This window comes from Trifolium pratense, linkage group LG4 (assembly GCF_020283565.1).
Source record: "Trifolium pratense cultivar HEN17-A07 linkage group LG4, ARS_RC_1.1, whole genome shotgun sequence".
In the NCBI taxonomy this organism is placed as follows: Eukaryota; Viridiplantae; Streptophyta; class Magnoliopsida; order Fabales; family Fabaceae; genus Trifolium; species Trifolium pratense.
The window spans coordinates 20,424,327-20,437,543 of NC_060062.1; positions in this window are offsets into that span (position 1 = coordinate 20,424,327).

Below are 13,217 nucleotides of genomic sequence, written 5' to 3' on the forward strand. Positions count from 1 at the left end.
CCCGCAAACTCGACGAATTTAACCGGCATAACCCACGGTTTTAACGGTCCAACCCACACAAGCAAACAAATATAAACGGACTAAAAAATTGATTTTAAGGCCGCACTAGTTGCGCGTTAAACGGATCGACATGCAAACCTTATCAATAGAATTCCTAAAACTTTATTCATGACCACTAGACCAAAGCTAGTGGTCAATTATCTAATGCTTTATTCATTGCCTAAAATATCTTTATTTAATATTATAAAATGAGGAGTGCTAGCAACACACTCCAATAACAAACACACTCTAACACACTCTCTTCTATTGGTTAAAATTTATATGGGTCCCATAAAAGTTATATGGGTCTCTTCTATTGAAGGCGGATGATACCATGTTAGAATCTAATGAAAAGAGAGAATTGAAAGAAAGAATGCTTTGGTCTTATGCTGTTTTACATGCCACATACATTATCAATAGAATTCCTACACCTGTACTTGCAAATAAATCACCATTTGAAATGATATATCAGTCTCTACCTGACTTAAATGATTTGAAAGTTTTTGGTTCTCTTGCATATGCATCAACTTTATCTGTTAATAGAACAAAACTATCACCAAGAGGTAGAAAATGTGTTTTCTTAGGCTACAAGCAAGGTGTCAAAGGCACCATTCTTTTTGATCTTGAATCTAAAGACATTTTCATCTCCAGAAATGTTAACCATATAACTTTTATGGGACCCATATAAATTTTAACCAATAGAAGAGAGTGTGTTAGAGTGTGTTTGTTATTGGAGTGTGTTGCTAGCACTCCTCATTTTATAATATTAAATAAAGATATTTTAGGCAATGAATAAAGCATTAGATAATTGACCACTAGCTTTGGTCTAGTGGTCATGAATAAAGTTTTAGGAATTCTATTGATAAGGTTTGCATGTCGATCCGTTTAACGCGCAACTAGTGCGGCCTTAAAATCAATTTTTTAGTCCGTTTATATTTGTTTGCTTGTGTGGGTTGGACCGTTAAAACCGTGGGTTATGCCGGTTAAATTCGTCGAGTTTGCGGGTTGGCTCACGACCTGTCTTTTTTATTTAATATAATTAATTACACATTTTATCTCTTATAAATTATAATTTGATCTATGTCCAAATTCAACTTTTCTCTAAAAAAAAAGTCTATCAAAGTTCTTATTAAATATCATTTGTGTTTATTTTATGGATTTGAGTGCGGAGAAAGAATGGCGATGAGAAACTATTGAATTAGATTCTAACTTTAGGAATTCTATTTGCCTAAAACTTTTTGGTCTTATGCTGTTTTACATGCCACATACATTATCAATAGAATTCCTACACCTGTACTTGCAAATAAATCACCATTTGAAATGATATATCAGTCTCTACCTGACTTAAATGATTTGAAAGTTTTTGGTTCTCTTGCATATGCATCAACTTTATCTGTTAATAGAACAAAACTATCACCAAGAGGTAGAAAATGTGTTTTCTTAGGCTACAAGCAAGGTGTCAAAGGCACCATTCTTTTTGATCTTGAATCTAAAGACATTTTCATCTCCAGAAATGTTAAACATTTTGACCATATTTTGCCTTACACCACTAATACCTCAAAAATTCATTGGCATTATCATTCAACCCTTGACTGTGACTCACTCACTCCATCACCAGATAACACAACCCAATACTTTGACACTTCTACCATCACACCACAAGAAAACTCACCTTCCCCTTCTAACACTCCTAACCAACAACATAATTTACCTCACACTTCACCAATTACTACACCATTGGTTAGGCCTGATAGGATAAAGCATAAACCTTCCTATCTGTCTGATTATGTGTGCAGCTCTTATGACTCATCCACACAACCATCATCTCCAGGTATTCTCTATCCTATCTCCTCATTTCATTCTTTAGATCATTTATCTTCTTCACATAGTGTCTACACAATGTCTCTCACACAACACACAGAACCTAAGACCTATCATGAGGCTTGCAAATCAGATCATTGGATACAGGCCATGAATTCTGAACTTGAGGCATTGGCTCGTACTGGTACTTGGAAGATTGTGGATTTACCACCTAATGTTAAGCTAATTGGTAACAAGTGGGTTTACAAAATTAAGCATAAGTCTGATGGTACAATAGAGAGATACAAAGCCAGACTTGTGGCTAAAGGCTACAATCAGATTGAAGGCCTTGATTTCTTTGACACTTTTTCACCTGTTGCCAAACTCACTACAGTTAGAATGCTTCTTGCCATTGCATCTATTAAAGGGTGGTTTTTACATCAGCTGGATGTTAATAATGCCTTCTTACATGGAGACTTACAAGAGAATGTCTACATGAAAATACCTGATGGTGTTCAGTGCACTAAGCCCAACCAAGTCTGTAAGCTGCTCAAGAGTTTATATGGTTTGAAACAAGCCAGCAGAAAGTGGTATGAGAAGCTTACATCTTTGTTAGTCAGGGAGGGATATAAACAGTCCACTTCTGATTATTCATTATTCACACTCAATCAACAAAACAATTTCACTGCATTACTTATATATGTTGATGATGTGATATTGGTTGGTACTGATATGCAAGAAATAAATAGAATTAAAACTATTTTAGATCATAACTTCAAAATCAAGGATTTGGGAGTTGTGAAGTACTTTCTTGGGTTAGAAGTTGCTCATTCTAAAGAAGGCATTAGCATTTCTCAGAGGAAATATTGTCTTGACTTGCTCAATGACTCAGGTTTACTTGGCTCAAAACCTGCATCTACACCTCTTGATCCCTCTATCAAGTTACATCAAGACAATGGGAAACCATTTGAAGACATAAGTTTGTACATGAGACTTATAGGGAAACTGCTATATCTCACCAACACTAGGCCTGATATAACATATGCAACACAACAACTGAGTCAATTTCTGCATAATCCAACTGTGACACATTATAAGGCAGCTTGCAGAGTGATTAGATACCTCAAGCACAACCCTGGCAGAGGTCTTTTATTTCCCAGAAATGCTGATCTACAGCTGCTTGGATACTCAGATGCAGACTGGGCAGGATGCATAGATACAAGAAGGTCCACCACTGGATATTGTTTCTTCTTAGGTACATCACTGATATCGTGGAAGGCAAAGAAACAAACTACCATATCCAAATCATCATCTGAGGCAGAATATAGAGCCTTATCTTCAGCAACATGTGAGTTAACTTGGCTTTTGTACTTGCTGAAGGATCTACATGTTGAAAGTTCTAAGCAGCCAGTAATATTTTGTGATAATCAAAGTGCCTTGCATATAGCTTCCAATCCAGTCTTTCATGAAAGGACTAAACATATAGAAATAGATTGTCACCTTGTGAGGGAAAAGGTTCAAGAAGGGTTAATGCGCCTATTGCCAATTTCAACACAGGATCAGCTTGCAGATTTCCTAACAAAGGCACTACCTGTAATCTGGCACGCAGTGAACACAATGCTGCACAAGATGCTATAGCATACGTTGCAGCAAGACAGTCGCAGAACACAGGAAATAAATAAATAAATTGCAGAATAATAAATAAGACAGATAGTTGTTAACCCAGTTCAGTGCAACGTCACCTACTCTGGGGGATACCAATCCAGGAATGAATCCACTATAATAGCTCTAGTTCAAAGCCCTCGACCAACACCCGGTACTTGACTTATCACCTAGACACTACCCGTGCAATCCTACCTAAGAACCTCTTAGATAATGAGACCCCGTCCCAAATTCCCTCTAACAACACATACCATGTTGCTGTCAATAATAACGATCAAGATGGAGACACTCTCCTAGAAACTAGACCACACTCTTGCTTAAAAGCTTATGAGTGAATCACACACACTAACTCCGTGCTTCAAAGCTTAGGAGCAGCTTACAATAAACAACACAAACACAGTCCTAAACTTGCATCAGATTGACACAAGAAAGGCTGACAAAAGACACAAACTCTAAACCCTAAAAACTCACACTTTGTAAAGAACACGGTTTAGAATACATGAGTTGTAAAGGCTTGAGGCTTCACATATTTATAGTCTTCAATTGTCTTGATGTCCAAGTTAGGTCTTCAGACTTGTACAGCTGTGAGAATTGCGGCCCAACCCTAAATTAATTTCAAAAATATAATTTGTTTGTTTCATGTTGTACCAAACAAAAAAAAAACGCCAAAAATATAATATAATTATATTTTTGTTTTAAATCACTTTCCTTTGACCGACTTCAATAAAACTTGCTGAGTAAGTCTCGTCTTGCCTAGACGCACGTGCCTGAATATATAATTGAAGCAAATCTTGACTCAGATTTGAAATAAAAATTCTGCACGAAAACAGAGCTTCAGTATGCTGTACTATAATGCTACAGCATCTCAGTTCAGCATCTGGCTGGTTGGCTTTTGCAAAATGTAGCCAATCAAAACACCAACAATCTCCCCCTTTGGCAAATTTTGGCTAAAACAACCTTAGGCCAGTGCATAGAGAGATACAGTCTAAACTTTCCTTCGAGTCAACATAAGCACACAACTAGGAAAGAAAGTAGAATGATGCTAAGCTATTTGAACTTTCCTTCGAGTCAACATACGCACACAACTAGGAAAGAAAGTAAAAGAATTCATCAGATGAATAGATAGCTAGCACGTAAGCATCAGAGGCATGCAACAGCGGAACATAACACATCTTAGCCTCAAAGTACAGACAGAGAGAAATAAACTCTCACATAGTGGATTCAAGATCGGAGAAATAAACTCCTTAAAATTTAAGCAACGCCACAGAGAATAGGAAAAATAAATTCCTATATAAGCATGCATATTAAAAGTAGTAGAAAAATAAATTCTACCTACTCCCCCTCAATTTATGCATAAACATTCACTCCCCCTCAAAACATGCATATCACATAAAACATGCTATACTAGATGCTATAGCATTTTTCATCACATCATGCACACAAACACTTTTACTCCCCCTTTTTAGCCATAAATTCTGACAAATAAAGTCAGTACCACACAGTAGGAGCAGAACTTCCACAGAGTTATCAGATCATAGAGAAACATAGAGTGCAGAGAGAATCAGAGCATAGGAACTCATAAAGTGCATATGACAGACCATCAGGGCATAGAAAACCTGGAGTATCGGAGCCAAAAGACATGGATTGTACGTGTTACAACCCAGAGAGTCATCAGGGCGTAGCCCTACAAATTAAAATCCAAAAGGACATGCAAATAAAGCATAAGCAGGTCACATAGAAGGACTTGCGTCAGAGTCCTCCTCCTCTACCTCAGTATCACCACCTGCAATACCATCAAGAACACCAGGACTGACATTGGAGAACACCTTGAGGTCAACAATCATTTGCTTTATAGGCAAAACATCAGTTGACTGATTGACAGATGATGCAGCACAGTCTGCAGCATGTGTACCCTCAAACAGTCTAAAATCAAAAGATAAATCACAACCTCTCTTACTAGAAACACCAGCCTCAGTACAAATGCCAGGATGTTGAGCTAGAATAAAATCACACATCAGTGTAGGGAAAACTATAGGCATGTTCACAGCACATGACTTACCATGCAGAACAGTTTCATCAAGAATATGGAAACCAAGGTCAAGAGGTGATCTGGTCCCTACAACATTTATAGACCGAGCAAAACCTGTAGTCAGTATTGGAATGAGTAGTTGGAGCCCAGTTGCAGTTTTCATCAATCCAGCTGCATTAATCAAATCAACAAGCTTTTGGCATTGTAAAAAATCTTCACTTAAATTCCTTTCCACAGCAAGCCTTCTTTTCATCACAGACTTCTTTGAGGATGATGCAGGAGATGTTGTAGCATGTTGGTCTTCCTCAAACTCTGAATCACTAGAGGAAATAGTCTTCCTCTTAAAAAGCTTCTTCTTTGGCTCAGAGGACCCGGTAACCTTACTCCACTGTCTTTTAAGACCATATATTTTCTTTTCCTTGGTAGTCTTGACAGGAACACTATAAACAGGCACACTCTTACCAGCATTGCATCTTAACCTCCTAGTACTAGGAGCAGGAGTCCTCTCAGTAAGGTTGAGATTGTCCACATAAATAACATTTGAATCTTTCTCAGCAGATTCATCAACATTCACAGACAAAGTATTCAAACTCTCATCAGACTGAGAGATCACAGCAGTGTTACTATCAGAATACTCCCCTTTATCAGGGATAATAACATTATCTGGAGATTGAGGTACAATTATGTTCTCCAAATTTTCCTGTGCTGCAGATGTTGTAGCATCATGTGCAGCATCCTTCTCAGGAACACTCTTCTTTACATGTTCCAACATAAAGTCAATATCATCACCAATAGTAACATCTTCTTCTTTTCCATCTCCTTCCTTAGAATTTGTTAAATACAGCAGGGGAGAACACCACATAACTTCTACTAACAAACACTTTCTCACCACAAGAAACATCTTTATCATCAACAAACACACAATTCTTACCAAATCTTCAGATGTTTCAACATTACCCATAGAAACAGCGTGCATTACTAAATAAATTGAAGAGAAAACTGCACGCCACACTTGCAATAATTGCTATAACTCTTCAGATAGGCAAACACCAAGTTTGCCTCGCAATTTTTCAAATTGGACCGCATCTAGAGCCTTAGTAAAAATATCAGCCAACTGTTCTTCAGTGGCAATATGCTCAAGAGTCACAATACCTTCTACAACTAGATCTCTAATAAAATGGTGCCTAATATCAATATGCTTCGTCCTGCTATGTTGGATAGGATTCTTTGAAATATTGATGGCACTAAGATTGTCACAGTACAATGTCATAGCATCTTGTACCACATTGTACTCCAGCAACATTTGTTTCATCCATAATAGTTGGGAGCAGCTACTACCAGCAGCTATGTACTCAGCTTCAGCTGTAGATAAAGACACACAGTTCTGTTTCTTGCTGAACCAAGATATTAGATTGTTGCCTAAAAAGAAACAAGCTCCTGAGGTGCCTTTTCTATCATCTGCACAACCTGCCCAATCAGCATCACAATACCCCTCTAGCATAGACTTGTTCTTGTAGACCCACTTGGTACCAATCACATTAGTAGTTTCTGGTCTAGGAACTAAGTCCCAAACTTCATTCTTCTTGAACTGTTTTAGCTCTTCTTGCATAGCATTTATCCAAAACTCATCAGTGAGGGCTTCCATCACATTTTTGGGTTCAAACTTAGAAACAAAACAAGCATTAGGAACTAAGTCAAGTGTCCTTCTAGTAGTAATTCCATGATTAGGATTACCAATAATCAGATCTGTAGGATGATTCTTTTGAGTAAGAACGGATGACCCTTTCTTTGAAGTAGCAAAGATTGGTTCAAGTGTAGTAATCTCTGTATCATTCTTGAATTCCTCTATAGTTTCAGAATCTATACTACCTGGGATAGATGCTGTAGCATCTTCTGTATCATCTTTCACAACTTCACTTGAAATATCATCTATTACTACATTTATAGATTCCATCATGGTTTTGGTTCTGTAGTTATATACTCTGTAGGCTCTGCTATTTGTTGAGTATCCCAAGAATATGCCTTCATCACTTTTAGGATCCATTTTAGTTCTTGGTTCTCTATCAGACAAGATATAACATTTACTTCCAAACACATGAAAGTACTTAACAGTAGGTTTTCTACCTTTCCACAATTCATACAGAGTAGATGTAGTTCCAGATCTCAAGGTGACACGATTATGAATATGACAAGCAGTGTTCATAGCTTCTGCCCAAAAACCATGAGAGAGTTTCTTTGCATGTAACATTACTCTTGCAGACTCTTGTATAATTCTATTCTTTCTTTCTACTACACCATTTTGTTGTGGTGTAATGAGAGATGAAAATTCATGGATGATGCCTTCAGAGGCACAAAAGTCAGAGAATCTAGAGTTTTCAAACTCCTTTCCATGATCACTTCTGATCCTTAACACAACTTTGCTTTTCTCTCTTTGAAGTAGAATACATAGATCTTTGAATACGTCAAAAGTCTCTGATTTCTTTCCAATAAAATTTATCCAGGTATATCTAGAGAAATCATTTACAACAACATAGGCATACCTTTTTCCTCCTAAGCTTTCAGTTTGCATAGGTTCCATCAAATCCATGTGTAGAAGCTCAAGAACTCTGGTAGTGGTAAGATGCTGCAGCTTTGGATGTGGCTTCTTGGTTTGTTTTCCAATTTGACATTCACCACAAATGCTTCCTTCTTCGATCTTGAGATTTGGCAAGCCCTTGATGGCTTCTTCAGGTATAGCTTTCTTCATGCTTCTTAGGTTGAGATGACCAAGTTTTTGGTGCCACAATTTTATTTCATCTTCTTTCGTGATTAAGCATGTCGACACATTTGCCTCTTCTTGGGGAACCCATAAGTAGCAGTTGTCTTTTGATCTGACGCCCCTCATCAAAATTTCACCCTCATCATTTGTAACCAAACATTCAGACTTGGTGAAGTTTACCTTCATCCCTTGGTCGCATAATTGACTGATGCTTATTAAATTTGCAGTCAATCCTTTTACTAACAACACATTGCTTAGTTTAGGCAAGCTATTACTGTTGAGCTTCCCTATACCAACAATTTCTCCTTTAGTACCATTACCACAAGTTACAAAACTAGTTGAGTAAGACTTTAAATCAACAAGAAATTTTCCAATTCTGGTCATGTGTCTTGAACAACCACTATCGAAATACCAGTCTTCCCTTGATGAAGCTCTAAGTGATGTGTGAGCAACCAGAGCAGTAATCTTCTTCTCAAGTTGAGTATCATCACTGGTCTTCACATTCTTACCTTTAGGTTTCCATTCTTGTTGAGTGGAGACAGTTGTGGAAACTGGTTTAGGCTGATGATGCCTGTTAGGGTATCCAAACAATTTGTAACAAAAAGGTCTTATATGCCCTTTTCTACCACAGTAGTGACATATCCAAGAGTGATGTTTTCTTTTGTTCTTTGACAAGGGATGCTGGTTATGATGCTGTAGCATCTGTTGAGGCATCTTTCGCTTATGAGTTTCTTTTGGATGCATGTACATGAGATCTGAGCTGTAACCTTTGTGTTTGTTGACATTCTCATAACTAAGCCCAATATTTTTAGGCTTTAGAACATTTTTCTCTAAGATTTCTTCTAGTTGACCATCAGCTTTATGAAGTTTATCAAGATGATCATCATCTTTATACAGCATGTCAGAGAATTTTCTCAAACGCCAAATGTCAGCATTTAATTTTTCAATGACTTCCTTAGCTTCATCAAGATCAGAGGATAGATAATTTACCTTCTTCTGGAGCTCATCCATCTTTGAAATATTTTCAAATTTTTCTGCCTTCAATTGATTGATGGTTACCTTTTGTTTCTCAATGACTCTGCATATTTCTCCACTCTTGAGGCAGAGTTCTCTGTAAGAATCAGCAAGTTCTTCGTAGGTTACCTCTCCATCACAAGATTCTGTATCAGATGTAATAGTACCTGTTAAGACTGAGATATGTTTGGCAGTCACAGATGCTGTATCATCTTCTGAGTCATCATCATCAGACCAACTGACAGTTAGTCCTTTCTTCGTTCTTTTCTGATATGTTGGACATTCAGGTCTGATGTGACCATATCCCTCGCATTCATGACATTGAATATTCTTGTTTAAGCTTGACTTTTCATCACTCTTAGGTTTTCCTTGATTCACAATGCTGCGCATAGTGCCTGGAGCATCATTCTTAGAATTTGGTCTGGGTCTTTTGTCCATTTGTTTTAGAACTTTGTTGAACTGTTTTCCCAGCAACTCCATAGCTTCATAGATACTTTCATTAGATTCTTCATCCTCCTCCAGATCTTCTTCATCATTTTGGGATGAAAAAGCAATGCTCTTATTTTTCTTTTCACTTCTTCCATTTGCAGCACTTTCATAAGTTTGGAGTGATCCAACCAGTTCATCCAGCTTCATCTGAGATATGTTTTTGGCTTCTTCCATAGCTGTGACTTTCATATCAAATTTCTTTGGAAGAGATCTGAGCATTTTTCTTACTAACTTTTCTTCGGGAATTTTCTCCCCCAAAGAATCAAATTGATTATCATAATCTAGAATAGTCATATGAAAATCTTGGATTGTTTCCTCATCCTTCATACGTAAATTTTCAAACTGAGTAGTAAGGATCTGTAATTTAGACATCTTTACCTGAGGAGTACCTTCATGAACAGTTTCAAGAATCTTCCAAGCTTCCTTTGCTGAGACACATTTTTTGATCAGCTTGAAGATGTGTTTGTCTACCCCATTGTATAATGCATATAACGCTTTTGAGTTTCCCAAAGCAAGCTCATCTTCTTCTTTAGACCAGTCCTCCTCAGCTTTTAGTTCAAGTGTTGGCTTTCCATCTTTGTCCATGACCACAGGGGGGTCCCATCCTTTCAGAACAGCTTTCCAAGTTTTGCTATCCATAGATTTTAGGAAAGCAATCATGCGTGATTTCCAATAATCATAGTTGGAGACACCAACGAGAAGCGGTGGTCTGCTTACAAGCCCTCCTTCTTTGTCCATGTTGCCAGACATTCTCCCTGGAGCTCACCCTATAACCAGAAAGGGTGCCTGCTCTGATGCCAATTGTAATCTGGCACGCAGTGAACACAATGCTGCACAAGATGCTATAGCATACGTTGCAGCAAGACAGTCGCAGAACACAGGAAATAAATAAATAAATTGCAGAATAATAAATAAGACAGATAGTTGTTAACCCAGTTCAGTGCAACGTCACCTACTCTGGGGGATACCAATCCAGGAATGAATCCACTATAATAGCTCTAGTTCAAAGCCCTCGACCAACACCCGGTACTTGACTTATCACCTAGACACTACCCGTGCAATCCTACCTAAGAACCTCTTAGATAATGAGACCCCGTCCCAAATTCCCTCTAACAACACATACCATGTTGCTGTCAATAATAACGATCAAGATGGAGACACTCTCCTAGAAACTAGACCACACTCTTGCTTAAAAGCTTATGAGTGAATCACACACACTAACTCCGTGCTTCAAAGCTTAGGAGCAGCTTACAATAAACAACACAAACACAGTCCTAAACTTGCATCAGATTGACACAAGAAAGGCTGACAAAAGACACAAACTCTAAACCCTAAAAACTCACACTTTGTAAAGAACACGGTTTAGAATACATGAGTTGTAAAGGCTTGAGGCTTCACATATTTATAGTCTTCAATTGTCTTGATGTCCAAGTTAGGTCTTCAGACTTGTACAGCTGTGAGAATTGCGGCCCAACCCTAAATTAATTTCAAAAATATAATTTGTTTGTTTCATGTTGTACCAAACAAAAAAAAAACGCCAAAAATATAATATAATTATATTTTTGTTTTAAATCACTTTCCTTTGACCGACTTCAATAAAACTTGCTGAGTAAGTCTCGTCTTGCCTAGACGCACGTGCCTGAATATATAATTGAAGCAAATCTTGACTCAGATTTGAAATAAAAATTCTGCACGAAAACAGAGCTTCAGTATGCTGTACTATAATGCTACAGCATCTCAGTTCAGCATCTGGCTGGTTGGCTTTTGCAAAATGTAGCCAATCAAAACACCAACACTACCTATTCCAAAGTTCAACAATTTTATATCCAAGCTTGGATTGCTTGATATATACCAAGCATCAGCTTGTGGGAGGCTGTTAAGTGATAATTATGATCAGCACATTGTAAATAGCAAGCTAACTCAAGATGATCATGACTAACTTGTTGAACAAGTTATTGTGTATAGCTAGTGTAGCTTAGCTTAGCATAGATCTTATGTACTTGTATATATATAGATCATTAGCTGCAGTTTGTAATTCAATTCATTCAATTCATAATGAAAGCATTCTTTCTTTCAATTCTCTCTTTTCATTAGATTCTAACAGGCACATTGATATTTCTACATTTGACAACTAGGATGGGCTGGGATACCCAACTTTGTTAAATGGATAGATAAGAATTTGTCATGCTAGTAACACATTTTTTAACAAACACACTCCAACACATTCTCTTTTATTGGTTGAAATTTACATGGGTCCCATAAAAAAATGTGGACCCATATAACTTTTATGGGACCCATATAAATTTTAACCAATAGAAGAAAGTGTGTTAGAGTGTGTTTGTTATTGGAGTGTGTTGCTAGCACTCCTCATTTTATAATATTAAATAAAGATATTTTAGGCAATGAATAAAGCATTAGATAATTGACCACTAGCTTTGGTCTAGTGGTCATGAATTTAGGTAATATGTTATAGATCATGGGTTCGATTTTCAGCTCATTGTAAACCACAAAGCATCAGATAATTGTTCTCGTAGGCATAGCGCAATTGTTAAGAGATATTGTATTTTATATGTAGAGTTGGTGTTCGAATCTAAAATATTCTACTTACTCTCAATGGATGAATTTATTTTATATATATATATATATAGACTATACTACTATGCAAAACACTCATTAAAATTATTTTAAAAAAGAATAGGATAATAAGAAATTAATGAAAAGGAAGATTATGTTATTACCTTATAATATAATGTATTAGTTTTTTTAGATTTAATTTAATAAATTAAAAGAGATAATATTAAGATTTTAACAAAGATTGAAAACATTTTCTTAGAGTGCCACATAATCACAATGAAGGTCTAGGAGCAATTCAACCTTCTTTTTACTAGTAAAAGATTATGCTTCTTAAAAAAAATGAAATCAAATGACTAGTCACTAATTAATTGTCACCATTTAAAATTTTGTTTTTGAAATAATACTCATAATGGACTTGGAAGATGTTGTAATTGAGTCTGGTGAGATGGTTCTGATGTGTTGTTATCCACGTGTTTTAATGAAATGATTAAGTGTGCGATATATATTTAATAATCTAAAAGAAAATAAAAAAAATATGGATAAAAAAATGACACGTGTAATTTATCCCAATTCACCCAAGGTAGGTTAGTATAATCCACACAATTGCGAGTTTTTCCAATGCGGTGTTTGAGAATGCAGTTCACGTAGGTTAGAATGCTTATCGCTTAAAACTTATAGCTACCTGTGACTTTTACATTGTTTTCTCAATGGCTTAGAAGACTTGCGCAAGTTTCTCTCATTCTTTTCGTACTGCATAACACTTACACTCACTTGATCTCTCTATACAACTCAGGGAAGAATAAAAGTGTTTACAAAAGTATATGATAAAATGTGGTTTGTGTTCCTACAAAG